This window comes from Microtus ochrogaster, chromosome 24 (assembly GCF_000317375.1).
Source record: "Microtus ochrogaster isolate Prairie Vole_2 chromosome 24, MicOch1.0, whole genome shotgun sequence".
Classification (NCBI taxonomy): Eukaryota; Metazoa; Chordata; class Mammalia; order Rodentia; family Cricetidae; genus Microtus; species Microtus ochrogaster.
In genome coordinates, this window is record NC_022024.1 from 31,066,630 (window position 1) to 31,075,031 (window position 8,402).

Consider the following 8,402-nt stretch of genomic DNA (forward strand, 5'->3'; position numbering starts at 1 on the left):
AAAAAAAAAAAAGAGATCTAATCTATTTGTGTCTCCCACCCTACTTTTTTCCTATCTGATGTTACACTATATGCTCCGTGATGACTGTCTGTCTTTCTCTCTAGAACACTGCACCAATGTAATTTTTTTTCTATTCCTGGGAACTGAACCCAGGGCATCACATATGCTGGGCAAACACTCTATCAAGGAGCTCTATGCTGAGCCTCTCCTTTTACTTTAAATAATTTTTTAAAAAAACCTCTGTGTGTGCACACATGTGTGCATGTGTACATGCTCACGCACATGCTTGGGTGTGTGCCATAGTACAAAAAGGTCAGAAGATATCTTCCAGGAGCCATCCCTCCCCTCCTATCGTGTGACTCATGTCACCAGGGTTGGCGGTGAGATCCTTTGTCCACCGAGTCCTCTCACTAGCCCCCCATTTTTACTGTTTGTTTTGGGACAGGGTCTTACTGTGTTGCCCAGACTGGTTTTGATCATGTGACCCTTCTGTCTCACTCTCCCAGCAGCTGGGGTACAGGTGTGCATCCCCCAGTTTGGCTGTGTTGGTTTGGTTGTGTTCCCACTGGCGTTTCTAGGGCCTAGAACAATGCCCGACAAAGCAGCAGTCAGACAAACATTGTCATCCCAGCCTCATTACTATGTATTACACACACACACACACACACACACACACACACACACACACACACACACACACACACACACACACTCCGCTTTGTGAACCTGTGATTTTTAACCATGGTTGCTAAACTCTTTCCCGTCCAGAGGGCTCCTCCCCACCGGCTCTGATCCCACCTCTACCCAGGCAGGAGAAGACTCTGTGCTCCCACCAGAGCTCTGGACACCAGTTTTATGCTTGTATGCCCTCAGTTCTCTCTTTTATGGCTTGTGTCGAAGGCTTTCCTCTCCCGAGTCCAGAAGCTCTCTTTTCTATCACTAACATTTCTATCACGAACATGCGACAGATTTAAAAGAACTCCCCTCCAAAACCCTTTTCACACTGTAAGACATCTATAAACAGGTCTAGTGTCTGATGGGGGGGGTGATATATGCATTTATCAAGGAGCCGTGTCACTTGGATTAATCCAATCACTGGAATGCCGGCACAGGATTTTTTTCTATTTTGTTAAAGACCATTTTAGTCACGTGGTATTTGGATTTGGTGTTTGCATGTCTACAAAAGTAAAACTCTCATGAATGACAAGGAGTCAGAAACAGGGATTGGTGTAAGACCAGCACAGTATAATTTCAGGTCTCTGGGTTCTTCTACATTTAAGAACTGGGTTTTTCATTTAGTAACCTGCCCTGTACTTCAGGTATGCTGCCACCAGGTGGTGGTAGAGCGCCAGACATAGCGTCCGTAAGGTAAGATTGCAGCCTTTTCTGAGGTTCAAGCTAACCTGAGATCAAAAAGCATTTGAGACCACACTTTGCAGTTTAATATAATACATTTTTTTTAAAAAAACCAAAATAGCTGAAATTAAACTCCTGGCAACCCTTACATATCTTTAAATCAGACATGAATCCCAAACGACCGCATCTCTGACCTCATTACTTCTCTTTCATGGCTTCTACTTATTTCCATAATGGCTAGTGCAAACCGCCTCCACACTTGCGGCGGTGGCGGCGGTAAACCTTCCCCATTTTCTCGGACTCGATACTTGCTGCCAGTCTCTGGCATGTTAGCATGTAGATGAGGTTTCAAAACTCTTAACAGTTTTTCTTGGGGAAAAGCAATCTCTGGCTTTCCCTGTTCTTCCCGGATAATATCAGATTGTCTCTTAAAATAGAACAGAAAGGGTTTCTCCACCAGACCAACACGCACCAGTGGCTGTCTGCATATATGTGTATTTCCATGTATGGAGGCCCTCCCCCCCTTATTTTCTGTACTCTGGAGCAGGCGTTTGGCTCTCAAGTCTCCTGGGAGAGAAGCAGTTTGTCACAATTTGCCAGCGACAGAGCTGCATCTCTTTAATAACAAATTCCGTCCTAAACGCCTTGAAAAGAAGACTTTTCCGGAATCAAAAATTTACCTGCCCTTTAAAAAATTTGAGAAAAACAGAGAAGAACATGTCACCAGCTTTATTACTATGGTTCTATGGTTTATAGTATGCGATGTAAAAAAAATCAATGAAAAGGGACCATGAGGCTGCAGAGGTTCCCATTGTCATGGGCCATCAAGGCTAACATTTGGGACAGATTCCAGACAGGTTTAGATTTATGATGACTTGTGTCTGAATGCACCCCTAGTTTCTGAGTCACTGCCCTGTTCTGTTCCCTGTTTCAAGAAAAAAAAATCTGGGTGCCTTTAGATCAACGCTGAGGGTCAAGGGTCAGCACCCACATAGCTGGGGGTAAGGGCAAAGCAATCAGCAATTTCGTACCTAAGCATCAACACTGAATAAAAGGGGGTTGGGTGGGAGATGTTCAGGGACTGGAATTGGGGATGAAGGGGGACAGGCACTGAGTCCCAGTTCCTAAAGACTGGGGTTCATACACCAGATGATGTGACCTGTGTTTGTGGGTGGGAGAGGAAAACACAACTAGATATCAAAGTGTGTGCCCCCATGGACCAGCTCCCAGCCTGACTCTGGGAAAGAAATCCGGGGAAGTAAGAAAGAAAAGGCAAAAGGAAAATAAAACCAGGGAGAAGAAAATCAGATGGATAAGAGAAAGCTGCCATTCAAGCCTCGCAGGAAGCCTAGGATGCAGCAGGCCAGATATTATTGTCCTCTATTTAGACACCAGCAACTGAGTTCCCAGAGAGGGGAAGTGACTTAAGGCCGCACACTGCGTGGTGGATTCAGGCTTCAAAGCAAAGTGACCTGCTTCCAAAATAAAGATGAAAGGAAAGAGGGCCCCTTTGAAACCTGACTTCACGGTGTGTCTTACTCTCTATAAACAGTTAAGTAAAATTTCCATTTGACAGAAGCCCAGCCTTGGAGGGGTCCTAAAATCAGCCTTAGCCACCATCAAAAGCATCAGAGGAATATTGGCTGTAATTTATCCTCCTTTTGATACGTGGGATTGTAATTATGAAAACGGACTCTATTTACAGGCTCCGAATTTAGGCATACCCTCGGTGCTAGAGGCAATGTTGATTCTTTTTTTTTATTGCTATTATTTATTTTATTTTTGCCTCTGTGCCTGCGATAGTCATGGCTGGAAACAGCAGTGACACAGAGTTGCTGACTCAGCTTCTTCTCGCCGTCTGCTTTGCCTTCTTACTGTTTCTGACCATGCCATTCCTCCGGTTAAACCCTTTCAGTGGTCCCCACTGGTTACAGAGGCTGCACCTGAGCATCACTTGGGACACTGTCAGACACCTGATACCCCGGTGCCTCATCTGAGACGCTGGGGCAGCTCCTTGGAGGGGGAGGCCTGTGCCTAGCGGGTGTGAAGGGATCCGATTTCTGCTCACAGACATCACACTGACGTCCCTGCCTGAAAAAGCCAGCAATCCAGGGAAATCTGTGCGGAGTGCTGCTGGTGTTCGTGCTGTTAGACACAGCACAACAAGGGCAGTGAGGCCTGGGACACAGGAAGCAAATATAGGATACAAGTGGCCTCGCTTGCAGGAGGGAGGGGCCTCAGAAAGAACTGGGTGGCTGATGATAACTAGCTAACCAGCGTGGTTAGAGATGGCTGGGCGGAGGGGAGGCTAGCATGGTTAGTTTGCTGGGTGGAGGGGAGAGAATACTGAACAAACAGTACATGCATATAAAGAACCTACCCGAGGCCAGACAACGAAGCATCTGAAAAGACTGGCAGATATAACTCTTAGATTCCCAAATCAAGCTGGTGATAGTTTCTATACTATTCAGGCTGGAAAGCTCTGGGATTTCAAAGACATGGTTCAAGCCCTCGGGACCTCTGCCCAATAGTGGGAAATACTAGCAACAGGCCGGACAGTATCCCAGTATTTCCCAATAAACCTTACTTACAAGACCAAAGAATTTCTGAATTTGTTTCAGAACAATTTGGAAACGTATTGATGGGGATACAGAATTACCCATCCTGCAAAAGTATCCTTCAGAAATGAAGGCAAAATAAAATTTCTTCCAGAGGCACAGGAGCTGGCAGAATTCACCCCTGGCAGCCTCACGTTGTTTAAAATGTTACAGGAAGTCCTTTAGATAGAAGGCAGTTGGTGCCAGAGAGAGACAAGGAGCCACACAACGGAATGGAGAACAGGGCTGGCTCTCCGCGTATGGGACCAACATTGCTTCACCACACAAGCGGCAGCTCTGAAACATCCTGTGCTTGGTTTCACCTTCAGAGGTCGCTGTCTTTATATTTTTAACAATTGCAAACAAGGGGCCTTACAGCGACAACCTGCGAAGCGATCAAGTCATGTGACCAAAGAATGGGCGCACAGTTAGCAAGTTTCCTTGGAAAAACCTTCTGACCGCTGAGTTAGATTATCGCAGAACTTCCCCAGAAAGGTAGAAATTCAATCACTAACATCGAGGAAACCTGGCAAAGCAACCTGACCGCCCTCCACAAGTGCAAGCACAGTTTCAGAAGTAGTCAGGCAAGAAGCAAATGACAAACTAATCCATTCACTGCTGCTAAAGTAATTCCAGATGCTATCCACTGGAGAAGAGAAAGGGCTTTCACAAGATGCATATGGGTATTGTTGCCTTAGCTACTTTATTAACTTTTACCCAGAGGTACTAAAACCAAATACTGTATTACGTTTTAAGAAACAATTCTGTATTATGAGTGGAGATTTAAGAATGCACTAAATTATATATATATATATATATATATTTTTTTTCAGTACGAACCTTTGCCATTATTAGTATTGCAGGGTACACTAAGCCTGGGCTAGAACGATTCCCTTGGTAAATGATGGTAAGGTCAATGGGAAGATAGTAATTGCAGGTTCTACAATGAGATTCACGAGTTAATGAATTGAAGGAACAGTGTTTAGAGTTATTTGGATGTACCCAAGTCCCTTTAGTAGACACACAGAGATAAAAAAGAAAAAAAATTAACGTTCTTTTTTATAATTTTGTATATTTTTATTGTCCAGAAAGTGAAATCGAGTTATTCACATGGGCCTTAGCTTATTATTTTTAATTTCATAAGTCATCTATACACACTTTATGGGGAACATATATTCCTTTCTGTCTAAAATTTGCCCCATGCAGAGCTGTGGAGGTTGGTGGTAGCAGTTAGAAATACTAGTCAGACTGGCTAGGACCATATGCCAAGACTGAGAAACCTCTGAGAGGGGAAAAAAAAATTAATGGACCTTTGAACTACTAACTAACTAGTCATTAATTCCCTTAACAAGCCCTTGGAGGGACAGTAACTCTAAGCGGTGGTTCATGCAGCTAGCATTTGCAGAGGAAACAATCCGCCCGCCATCTCTCTGGACACATCCACATTTTCATACTGAAATGGCACTAGAAAGGTAGGAATGTGATGTTACTACCCATGGCGGCCAGGACTTGAGCCAATCAGTCAACACTGGTGTCTGAATGCGAAGTCTCTGAGCTCAGAGGGTCAACTGTTGGCCAATATTTCATGCTCTCATCCGAGACAGCACTGGGCCTCCAGAACCGGCACCGCTTGCTGCCTTAAACGCTTCTCTGTGTTAACAATGGTGAGATCTCTCTCCTTTTGCTTCCTCCTAACCCTTGGGTAGCTTTGTGTCCAAACCTCTTGTTTGTTTATTCAGATAACCTTGATTTTCCAAAAAAACATTAATATACACCGCAAAGAAAAGGTCTTCGGGAGCTTTACAAAGGTGAGGGTTTCAAGTACACATTTGTATGATTCAAGTCCAGAAATCTGGCCAGTTTCATATCCTGATAGAAATAGGTGACACAAGCTTATTATACTCCTGAGAATAACAACAAGTGCATTACCATCTACACTGAGTGTCTCATCAATGATGCTGATGCTATCGCCATGCCAACAAGTCTACTTGCCCTCTATCCTCCTCCCTCCACCTGTTGACCTCTGCACCTCTCCCAGCTGGAGTTTGTCTGTCTTCCCTTCAGGAGGAGAAAGAGCCACCAGAGCAGTCTGGCTCCCTTTAAATCAGCTCCTCACATCAGCCATCAATGGTCCATTCCACAAAGATCCAGGAGGGAAACCATCAACTAGCGAGTGACCTATGAGGGGACCTAGTCTCTGCAGTGGTCAAGGATGGGACTCAGCCACTCTACCTTGACCCATGATAGGACTTCCCTAGAGGCCTTCACTTTAGATCAGGATTATGGTAGTACCCTGTATCAGTCAGGGAACAACTTATTGGTACTCGATACTGTATTAGTTGAGCCATCTGCTACACAAGGGACCACCCCATACTTCTCTTCATTAGTCCAGATAAACAAAGGTCTTAACGTTGTCTTCTCTTTTTTGATGAAAGGGTTTTGAATTTGAGATTGCTCAAAAAGCTTTGCAAGCTCAAAGGCACACGGAGCCCTTCTCACACTAAAAAAAAGCCCCAACAACCTCAACTCCTTAAATGAAATGCCCCGCTCAAGGAGCGATGAAGTTTCGCGTTCTAATTCTGTGTCTAAAGGTTCATTTGGCTTTCGGCTTTTTGTTTCTTTGCCCACAATGAACAAGTCTATTGAGTTAAATGACTTGCATTCTCTCCTTGTAGAGTGGCAACTTCCCATATATAAAATGCCACAGAAATTTAAACCCAATGAGTTTACTTAAGAAAGATACGCTGTGTTGACGGCAGGCACACAGGTCGGAGGACTTTGAGCACACTGACTATGCCTTCAGACTTTGAAACAATATTTCAAACTTGAACCCCTCTAAATCAGACCATAATTTAGTCAGTGCAGCTAAAAGGGAAACCAAAGAGGCCGCATAGGCATGAAGGCATATTTTTGTTTTCTTGTCGGAATTCAAAGGTGGTTGTGATTAGTCTCTAGGCCCAGGCAGCAAACCTATGGGCTTTCCAGCATCAGGACCTCCCTGTCACCCAACATGAGGGATACTGTAGAGCCTTCCCAGAAGCCATCCTGTTCATTGGGAAGTACCGCTGACACCAGTCAGGTGAATGGCCCACACGCCACTTCCTAATCAGCTCTTCAGTAGGGAACAGGTGTATTCTGAGGGTCTGGCATAGGGTTAGTTTTCAAATTCTACCGTTAAGCAGGACACATTTATTTCAATGTGGAAACTGATGTGGCTGATGTATGGAAAAAGGCCGTGTTCACAAGCGAGTGCCTCAGAGGAACCAGAGACGGAAGTCTTTACCCATCACAACCAAAACCTGAGGCAGCTTCAACTTGTTCCTTTGCTACAATGACTAAGAAAAATGCTAACCAGAGCTTCAGGCAGTGGCCTTCTTTTGGTAAGGATGGTTTTTGGTGAGGGAGCAACAAGTTAAGAGTTACTAACGGCAAGCGAGAAGCCAAGATTCTATTAACTTCATGTGCTTTTTTGACTCAAGAACAACTTTGTAAAATGTCCCAGCAAAGATGTAGTTTGAAAGATACATTTTCAAAAGCAAAACATATTGGCTAACGGTCACAATGCTCATTAAAATAATTAATGGCAGGCAACATGTAGAACCTAGACTCCGGGATGGAGCGCGACAGAACAAGCAGAAGAGAGCTAAGAAGGAGCAGTAAAAATTGTCGACTTTATTTCACTTTGCAAATGCCCTCCCAATCATCAGGCTGTGAAGATAAACAACCCTCTAGAAGAGTGATTTATCACTGTATTATCTTAAAAAGGAACATTCCCAACGCGCGAGCACAGCACAAACGCACACCATCATTTCCCGCTACCTTTTTACTTCATTCCTTCACCTGTTCGTATTTAGAAAAAAAAAAATGAGAGTAAAAAGGAAGTGAGGAAGAATCGGAATCGCTTACGAGGACTGAGCTGATCTCTCTGGGCTTGAATACATGGCAACATATGCTGGCCAGCGTCGACGGAAAATTTATGCCAAGCGTATGTATGCATGAAGCAGAGACAACATACGATTGGACGCCAACTCCGGGAGATAACGCTTTAATGACTACAGCAGCCTGTTTAGCAAGAGCGGAAGCAGTCTCTCCGAGCACGGGGTTTGAATCCTAATTAAGGAACGAAGATAAAGAAACACGACAGAGGTGCTAAAAGAATGGGCTTAAGGGATGGAAACGCGACAATTCTGGCTTTTAATAGTGAACAGGGGCAGAGATCAGGCTGGAAGCTTATTTTGCCACCACATGCCTATGCTAAACCGACAAGGGTTTCCTAAAATGGAAACCCCAGAACTTCTTGGAAGGTTTCGTTAGATAATGCAAAAAGCCCCGAAGCTCTTCTTCTTATGTCTCAGTTCACCATCTCAAAACATCAAGAGACAATGACCTCAGAGTAACACACACACACACACACACACACACACACACACACACACACACACACACACA

At 44.4% G+C, this 8,402-nt stretch overlaps 1 protein-coding gene across 12 annotated transcripts in view; it reads right to left on the reverse strand.

Annotated features, from left to right (window-relative positions):
* Positions 1 to 8,402, reverse strand: part of Anks1b (ankyrin repeat and sterile alpha motif domain containing 1B) — a 760,073-nt gene that overhangs the window by 256,112 nt on the left and 495,559 nt on the right. The gene's annotated exons all lie outside the window — the stretch shown is intronic.